Source organism: Centruroides sculpturatus, unplaced genomic scaffold (genome assembly GCF_000671375.1).
Source record: "Centruroides sculpturatus isolate CEXI.00-Female unplaced genomic scaffold, Cexi_2.0 scaffold365, whole genome shotgun sequence".
In the NCBI taxonomy this organism is placed as follows: Eukaryota; Metazoa; Arthropoda; class Arachnida; order Scorpiones; family Buthidae; genus Centruroides; species Centruroides sculpturatus.
Genome location: NW_019384598.1, coordinates 34,844 through 44,596, shown reverse-complemented (window position 1 = coordinate 44,596; position 9,753 = coordinate 34,844).

Sequence of the window (9,753 nt, the reverse complement as noted above, 5' to 3'; positions counted from 1 at the left end):
AGAACAGTGAAGTTACAATACTACCACTCTGGGCGACCGTAGTGTTATTATTGTGCTGGCAACCCTACGTAAATATTTAATACGTACATCAAAACCGAAAGGTTTTATTATGGAAATCCAATTTGGAATTTTTTCTGGAGCCTTGATGGCAAAGATAATGGGCTGAAAATCCAATGGAGAAGTAAATTCTATCACTGCAAAACGGTTATAGTTCAGATGTATAGCAATGAAGGCCATATCTGCTTCCTAAATTATAAACAAAAACAATTATCTGTTTTGTATTGAAAAAGTAAAGAACACAACACAATCAAAATATGACAAGAACATGCGATACAAAAAGTTTGTATGAAAAACTAATCACAATTTCGAAGTTTCACATATTAAAAGGACAACACAAAAAAGTTTACTTGACAAGATCTAACGTCAGATGCGAACCCGCGAGTAACTATAAGCTTTTACAGTATTATTTTCACTTGGCTAATGGCAGGCTATTTTACTCAAAAGTGAAGAATTTTGAAAAATAAGATCGATCGATTCTGATACTGCATGAAGCTATATGGAAGGTATTGAAAAAATTTTGCTATTCAGCAACAAGTTAGGAAAATATGAATTACCACGAAATTAAGAATATGTTTCAACAAAATAAATTCAACAACCCGAAATTTCACTCCAATAGTGGTGCACTGATCCCTTATAATTTCTATATTGAAAACAGATAAGTCTGTGTTCATAAGCTTACTGAGAGATCNAATACTAATTTATGATCGATAAATAATATAATTAATATTGAAAAATTGCATGCAAAATAAATCTTACTAATGAAACCTACAGATTGTATTATGTATTCTCTATCATTATTTATTATATTTCTATTTTCAATATGAAGATCGCCTAATGTTAATAAAATATTGTTTCTTTAGTTGGAATAGTTAAATTGATGAAACCTCTAAAGATTAATGAATAGTTATTTGAAGCAAATTAACCATTTTCACTCTTTTTAATTATATTCTGAGGATTTTCATTAATTTTGAAACAATTTTTCGAGATACGATTTTGTAATTGCATCCGTGTCTATAATTGGAATTTTTAAATTAGTTATCCTTTTATTATCAGAATCATAGAAATCTTTTTTCAACAAAAGAGCTGGAAGTACAGTACATATAATCCAGTTTGAGTTTTAAAAAGTAAATTGTTCTCTATTGTATTAACATGGCCAAAAAAAAAATGCGATTATCGGCATAAAATTTTATAGCAGCCTCAAAATAAGAAACATCGAAATGAATTATGGTAGACAGTTTCCCATAGTTTGTATAACTTACTAAACAACCAGACTCTGTACTATTAATATTTAATCCTGCCGCTTAGAAATCTGAATAATATAACGAATAATTTAATTATCCTGGTTTGAAACTAACATTATAACCTTCCGTTTGATATTTATCATTATTAACCAGCTTCTCATCTTATCTAAGTTATCGAATATCATATTATTTTGATTCTGATCGTTTACCTTTTCTTGATATTGTGGGATTAGGAAAATATTTTTGACTTCATCTGTGATTGTATTTACAATTATTGTTCTGCTAAAACCATTTTTAACGTTACTTTTAATTAATCTGACATAACACCAATTAATTTTTCTATCCGATGATAGTTTTAGAGATACACTATTAAAATAAACATGTGGTTTTGGATATAGCTTAATATTTGGAAACCGAAGAGAAATATCAGATATTATAACTTTATAATTCGGATTGTTAACGTTGATATAGATCATATCGTTATTCGAATTTCTCCAAAACACAAATCTAACATCGATGTCTCATATTATTTACCTAAAGTCGTTGATAAATCCAAACATCTGTTTAATTGGTATCCACAGTTTGATCTTGTTACTGTTTTTGGTTAATATCTATCTTTTTGTAAATCCTTTGTTATAATTTGCATTTTTCTTTTATCCATCTATAATAGCATTCATTTTTTCTATATTTCAAAGAGCTTGATCATCGGATCCATCAAACGTTAAAATTTGCTCGTCTGGCAATTCTGAGGTGTCAACGAAAAACAACATATTGGTTGCTTCGAAAGTAGAATAATCTTTTGTAAAGTTTATAAGACCACTAATGTGATAAACCAATGAGGAAAATTTAATTTCTTCAGTTAGTGTCTTACCAATGTGTAATTCTGATCTTAAAAACAAGTTTTCTGTATTTACCAAAGTTACATTATCAGTTCCAATCAAAGGACCATTCTGCTTCGTAATTTTCAGTTTTGGGCAGATATAACCATTTGAATATAAAATCATATCATTTATATCTTTAATATTAAGTTCATATTTCGTTGACTCCTTTTCGTCAACGGTAACTTTGTCTTCTCTGTGCTGTTTGTACTCAAAACTTTCGATATTTATGTTGTAATAATTTAGAAGATGTAAATCTCAAACTTTTTCCATTTGTTGGTACAAAAATTTCTTTAATTCTGATTTATATAAACTTTGTTTAGTTATAATATTCCTTACTCTATTTTCCACAGTTTTAGATATAATACTCTCTAGTTTATTTTTAACAAACTGCTTCGTCTTTTCCTCAACAACTGATTTAATTATTTGCAATAATTTCTTGCCGGCTGTCTTAATTTCATCGATAAATATATTTCTACCATAATATTTTTTTTATTTCGAACTAACAGTCTATGTTTATTGTAATTCATTTATTTTATCTAAATTTAAACGAAACACAACTCTCTGTTTATTAAGATCAATCAAATTATGATCTTGATCAGTTATCCACATTCGAATTCAATAAATATAGAGGAGAAGGTGGTATTATGGAACACTGCGGGTATTATGGAACCACCACATTTCGAACTGATAATGAAGGCAAACTATAGCGGAATGTGGCTGAACTGAACTAGGCAGACATCCATAGCAAGGGGAAAACCCGTTTTACTTCGGTTAAACAGTTGTCCGTATTTAATCAGCAAATTTGTTTTTTTCAAAATTCGCAAGTTTTGAATGCTAAGTGAATTTAATTATTTTTAAAATATAAATCGTGTAGTTGTAGGTTCACTGGTGCATGTATTCCGTTCCAGAGACTTAGAGATACGTATTAGTCTGTGTGATGTTCACGTTTTTTAAATTTTGGTCTTGACAGACATAAGTTAATTCAAGATGGCGATGCGTGAAATACGGACCCCATCGGTGCTTTTACAGTAATATGGAACTCAACTCCTCCGAACTTTCTATTTGCGAGCAGACATTCCTCCAGAGGAATTTGTGAAAAAGACACTAGGTAGAAAGTCAATTCTTCCCGAGAATATCGAAAAAGAGCTGCTGGAATATATATTGTGAGGGAGGTCATATTTTTCTATTAGGCCTATAAAAGCATTTTTGCGATAAAATACATTGGAGTAAATAATTTGGTAATTATTTAACATTTTTTGTCTTTTCCTATTTGTTTTTGGCTACATCAAAGCATTTTTTTGAAAATATACAGTAAGGTTCCATATTACCACCCGATTTTCTCTAAGCCTACTTTCAGATTTTTTGTACAAAAGCCTTCAAAAACCATACTTATAATTACACTAGCGAAAAATCCAATTAGGAACATTTAGTTTACTAGTTACCAGTACTTTTCGCACAAAAAATGTGGGTGTAGTTATGATACCTTGTTTACAATTCACTAAAATGTAATTGGGGTTCCATAATACCATAAATACCATAATTCCATAAATGTGGGTGTAGTTATGATACCTTGTTTACAATTCACTAAAATGTAATTGGGGTTCCATAATACCACCTTCTCCTCTAATAATTTCTATTAATGTGTACAAATATGGAATTAATTTCTTTAATTTTTTTCAAATTTCCAGGTGGATGAGACAGCGTAAATTAATAAAGAATATCTCTCGTAAAATCGTTAAACTTCACTAGGTTGATTGCATCGCAATGAATATAAATATTATCGATTTGTAAATATTTGCAATGTATTTTCCTTTCTGTTCTTCATCTTCGTATATCTTTTGTTCAAACTCTAATATTTAATAAAGTTTACCTTTATTCAGATAAATTTTATATTCAGGTTCTAAACGAATTATAAATCTCGTTGTTGCAAAATGAATTCCGAACTTTACAGGAGGATCGTTTATTTCAAAAAATTTTACTAAAACATTATTTAATTTTATAAAAGTGTAATTTCCGTTTTCTATCGTAATGTCATACCACTTTGTTTTATCAAAATATCTATAGGTATTGTTATTAATATCTTTATCGATATTATTCCAAGAAACCCACATAGAGGTTGATTTCAAAGCTAATTTCGAATTATTTACATGGAAAGAAAATGCTTAAATTTTTTACGTATGTCAACCCTATTATTCAACACCAATTGACATAAGAAGAAACTGTACTTGTATCAGTTTATTCAAGATTCAAAACAGAGAAATTAAACAAATAATTAGAGAAATAGAAGGAGCATTTTCTATAAGTAGCCTATATATAGTTATGCAACTCAAAAACCATACGATTTTTTATTTTATAAACTAAAAGTATTTCAACAAGTGAAAAAAATCTTTCCTAACATAAGCCTTTTGACAGCCAGCTTACGTCATTGTAAAGTGAGCAATCGATGAAAGTTTTCGTCATTTTCTTCACCCAGCTGCGCATATAACTTGGTATTCAACGCAATATTTCGAATTTTGTTTACTGCATTACTGACAAATTAAAAAGATTGATGCCATCGGACACTCACATTCTTAGGAACTAAATATTATCGATGGATGTAACAGAGTATTGCAAACATTCCGAGTACATTTTGTTTTAAATGGCCTATAAATCCATGATAGCGCCCAAACATGGCAGGTGCTCCATCTGCTGACGTTGATATTTTATTTGATAAAGGAATCGCTATTTCCATCAAATAATCTCTGAATACATTACATATTGGTTTGCCTGTAATGTCTGTTGTACAAGTTCTCGCAAAAAGCAGTTCATTGTGGATTTCTTGGTCCATAACAATCCGAACATATGCCATTAATAATGCTTCATTATCAGATAAAGTTGACTCGTCTAGTTGTATAGAAAAATTGGTCGTTTGCAGATAATTACAGAAAAAGCATTCAATATCATAACTCATTTAATCGATACGTCTTTAAACTGGGTTGTTGCTCAAAAAATTTTTTGTTTATGTCATGTGCATGTTTCTGTAGAACAGTTCTTAAAACAATTACAATGGCTGCAAAGTCAATTGTTCCACGATAGAATGCGGCTTTCCAGATTATGCTACAAGTATTGAGATATTGTAAGATGCCTGCAAGTAATCATCGTTCGTTTATGACGTCGAAGCAAACGTACTACCGATCGTGGGTCTAGCGTAAAGTTTTTATTTAAGTATTTGAAAGCATTTCAAATCTTTGCTTGTTTTTCAGGGTGATACCTAAGATGATTCTTTAGCTTGAATGGTTTCATAGCGTCATTGCTGAAAACTTTGCTTCATAAAAGGCACAAAGACAATCGTTTGTCTTACAACGATGAAATGAAACCAAATCTCAAATAACTAACACTGTAATATCTACGTTTCTTTTTAGATTCAGCCATGCTTAGTATCAGTTATATGTGAACAAAAATATGATAAGACAAAGCATTCAAATTTAATTCCCGGTGTAAAACCCTATTTTAATTCAATCTGTAAGTACCTCTTGTATGTATATAGAAAGCAATCATATACAGTCCCATAAAATCTTGTTTTTAAAAACAGGGAATTATATCATTCCTATTGCTAAAACTTTGGGGAGGGGACTATTAAGGAAAACTCGTGTAATTGTGGTTGACTTGAATACAGTATTAGCTCAAGTTATGATCGACGTGTCTATGCAATCGAAGAACTTAAAAACATACAGTTATAAAAAATAATTTACTTACTTTTCTCTGGCATTCCCAAACAGTATGATCTTGATTCAGTACCTAACTATTTATACTTCTAAAAATATTTGCTTAACACTTTTCTTTTCAAAATTCCGAAATCAAATGAAGAGTGTTTGTCTTAAACATTCGTATTTATAATTGACAAATTAAACATGTCCGTACAAGTACAATTGGTACAAGTCTGCGCTGTGCTTGCAAAGCTCTTAAATAAGACAGGTCAGGTGTTGTTACTTTACGTATGCGCACAATATATTGATAATATAATAATATCACAATGTTTCACTTTTATTTCGGTTCTTGTAAACTTCCCATAAAATTTGCTTTAGTGTATTCTTCAAATACACTCAATTTTGGTCTATTTTGATAGTTTGTTTTATATTCTGGCACAAAACACATGGAAGGCATCTCTACTTCGTCAGAAATAATGTAAAACGTACAAACGAAACGAAAAGCTACAACAACACGTGCAAGCTGTAATCGCCCCTGTTCGGTGACTTCGGTCTACACTTGCTGACGTCATGTGCGCATCATATTTTAGCCGGATGGCTTTGTCTTCTAAGTAGTGTTTTTTCCACCGCGAAAGTCACGTCACTTTGTCATTCTGTAGACAAATTCCGCGATGTTTTCCCGCATATGAATGCCAGGTTTTAAACAGTAGTCATTGACCACCATTCTTTCTACCGGGAGTAGATCAATCACTACTTTTGATCGAATTACGTCGACCTCTTTTGTAACAGCCCTTCTTCCTATTGGACCAGCAATGTCGTGGCATTCAAATAGGATAGTTACATAATACAAAGTTACAAAATATGTTTTAAAAGCATATCGATAGATTTGAGTTTAAATATTTGGTTCATTTTTCTGAGTATCGCGATAANTGCACTGGGTGTATATTATATTCCACTAACAGATGCAAGATAGAATTGCCAACTTATGTATATTGGGTCAGCAATTAGATCTTTAAATGCAGAATCAATGAATACAATTATGAGATAGATAACAACAAACTTTAAACCATTTTAACTCACTATGCAACAGAGCCCAGGATGTTTGCAAATCTAAATGAAACAAGAATAATAAAAAGAGTCTATGACCAACATTACCTAAGTACACTGGAAACATTGGAAATATTCAAGAACACATTGAAAAATAGTTGTTTTAATCATAGCAACTCAGAATCCCTATCTTAATGCATGGCAATTGTTAAATATAGGAACTGTTCTACTCTCAGCACCTGGGTGAAATCAACGTTGCACTATCTGGAACCTGTGACTGGTGCTTGACGTGTATACTATATATCACTGTTGACAAACATTTTTGAGCGATTCCTTCGCTCTTCTTCTGGTCGACTGAAATTCCCCGGACAAAGTTTATATTATTTGTTGGGATCAGGTGTAGGTTCCGAGGGGGTGAGTCGTTTCTGGCACTAACCCTGTCTCTAGCCTGGCAATCACTGTTGGATGCCAACCTGCCGCTTCCTCCTCCACCATACAACCGCGCATGCCAGAAACGATCCACCCCTTCGGAACTGACACCTGATCCCAACAAATAATATATACTCCGTCCGGGGAATTTCAGTTGATCTGAATAAGAGTGAACGGATCACTCGAAAACGTTTGTCGACAGCGATATATAGCAGCAATATATAGTATATACGTGTTGAGTGCCGGTCACAGGTTCCAGATAGTGCAACGTTGATGGCAATTGTTCTTTGATAACCGTACAAATCAATTATATGTAAATAAGGCATAGACATAAGGAATTTATATGGTTCATTGTTTTTATATTTTTTATTATTGTAAAATACCTAATTCGGCGGCAGGAATGAGTTTTATGTTAAAAAATTGTAAATGCTGATAACAAGTAAAATTTTTAATAAGTCCGACCCTACTAGCCATATGACACATGTCCTTCTTTACCCGGTCGACCTTTAACTTTAAAAATTTAATAGCATCGATCCCTATCAAATACAAACTTTTCTGCAAAATTTCAAAAATTTTCCAAAGCATGCAAAAAGCAATGCGAGAAGCAAAAACTATGAAGCTTCTAAGATAATGAAAAAGATCGTTATCTCCGAAACACACTAATATCCATACACATAAATCATAAGTCCAACTACTTTTAAATCCGAGAGAATTATTTTTTGACAGATTGCCATACTTGTTCTCTGTTATATATAACAGAAAAAGAAAATTAAAAGCTTACGCTTAAAATTAAAAAAATTAAATATAACTTATCGAATGCTTCATAAAAAATTTGATACAAAAGTATTCATACCCAATATTTTGGCAAAAATGTTCATTTGTAGTTACAACGTAAAACTATTCAATGAAAGTTTAAATACAAAGACAGTGTAAATTAAANAATGGAAAGAATAACTTATAGAATATTTCAAAATAAAAAAAATCTACCCATTAGTGCAAATAATTAATTTATTTATTATAAAATGTGTTCACTGTACATTTATGCAGGTTGTTATTTTCACGCTGCGATCAGTTAGTTGAATTAATATCAATGTCATGATTATAGTAAAATAAGTAATTCATTCAAAATGAAATGCGTAAATTTACTTGAAAATATGTACATAATTCAATCTTAAGTAAAAGATTGAAATTGAAACTTTCTTTTTTACAAACATTGAAAAGACATGCGGACAATATCTTTGTGTTTCATCATTCACCCTGCTAATTGGTAATGTTGTTACAATGTGTCTTGTACTCGCTAATGCTAGTGTGAAACGGTTATATTTTATGGGAAAAAGAGACAAAATGCATGAATAGCAGCAGATAGATTCCTTGAAAGCATTTCTGGCTATATCAAGACCATGACTTTTTTGAACGTGTTCAATAGCTAAATAAATCGATAAAACTGTTTTCGTGCGAAATTTTTCTTGATTTTATTCATTACAGTCATAGACTTTTTGTAATTTATGCTTTATTTTAAAATTGCCTTTGTTTATCTATACATTCAGGGAAGTGAAAAATTTACATATTGATGCAAAAGTATGCCACAATATACAAATGCCTTTTAAAAGAAATTAATACATTTTGCTGCAAACATTGAAATTAATACGTTTTGCTGCAAACATTAAAATCAATACATATCTTATTGATTGCAGTGCTAAAACTATCAAAACAGTGACATTTCGAACTTATTTATTTGGGGACTTACGTTTCGCATGTCCTGAAATATCTGCGTGGCAAATTTAAATTTGTTTGAACTAGTCCATGTTTCTAAAGACAGCATTGACTAGCACTTTGTTACACAGTGAACAAGTGTCGAGTACCCATTTTTAAATCCGTGTATTTTTTGTCTACCAAATGTTATAAATTAATGTCCTCAGTACCTTCCTTCAAATGTCTGCAGATTGCACAAAAAATTTCAATGTTGTATGAATTTTTTTACACGATGTGTCGGTATCGAATCGGGCAGGATCGCGATTTTCGTCCTTTCTTTCAATTCAAATTAGTAACGGTCGATGTCACAGAAAGTCAGTTGGGAAAATGACCGTTGGTTTTGAATGCCTAGTCGCTTATTGGTTGACAGATAATCAGACCACCAGCGGACGGACCTCTGACAGAGTAGCGAAGCACTGATTGGTCATGAAGCCTGCGATCGTTATAAAAGGTTGAAGTTGACGCGGGAAAACTAAGTACGGTTAGAGTTTGACTAAGTAAACTTTAAGTTGTTGCTCGATAAAAGTTGGTTTAAGTTTAGTTTTGCTTAAATACGTTAAGCTCGGCTTAAGACTTCATGTAGGAAGTAAGGTGGTTATCTTAATTAAGCTTGAGGGTGGTTACATTCATGTGGCTGTTTCTTCAATGAATGCTGGT